The following is a 492-nucleotide window of genomic DNA, read 5'->3' as shown; positions in this document are numbered from 1 at the left end:
AGGGCCTCCCCTTCAGACGGCCTTTGCCAGAGCAGAACTTTTAAAAATGCTGCAAATAGGATCTTCTTTTTCCTCTGCTTGCCTGAGCCCTCCTCTCCTCTCCCAGCGTTCCCGAGCGGGGTTGGTTCTCGCCTCTCCTGTGCTGTACATCCCAATGCAGAGGGCAAAGCACCGAGGGCTCGCCCCTCCGCTCATCCCTTTCCCTCACTCCCTTTTCCCTCCGTTAAGGAAATGGATTGTTTTTCCTGAGCAATGACTCGGGCTTTGCAGGTTTGTGTGCTCTGAGGATGAGGGCTTTTGCTGGCGATTTTCCTCCCCGGAGTCCCCGTCCACAGTGCTGCTCAGGGAACGAGCCTCTCGCTTTCTCTGCCTTTCTCTTTCTCTTTCATAGAAATATATTTTTAATGGCTGTAGGTATCTGCGCCATGTGAAATAGGGCGTGTGATATCCCTCCAAACCCCTTGTAATTGGACCATGGCTGAAAAGGAAATA

At 52.0% G+C, this 492-nt stretch overlaps 1 long non-coding RNA gene across 4 annotated transcripts in view; it reads left to right on the top strand.

The window, feature by feature from the left end:
* LOC108445772 overlaps window positions 1-492 on the top strand; it is a 121,137-nt gene that overhangs the window by 20,864 nt on the left and 99,781 nt on the right. The window lies entirely within an intron of this gene.

This window comes from Corvus brachyrhynchos, unplaced genomic scaffold (assembly GCF_000691975.1).
Source record: "Corvus brachyrhynchos isolate BGI_N302 unplaced genomic scaffold, ASM69197v1 scaffold523, whole genome shotgun sequence".
Lineage (NCBI taxonomy): Eukaryota > Metazoa > Chordata > Aves > Passeriformes > Corvidae > Corvus > Corvus brachyrhynchos.
The sequence above is the reverse complement of the archived record's forward strand: the minus strand, read 5'-3'. Positions and strand labels throughout refer to the sequence as shown.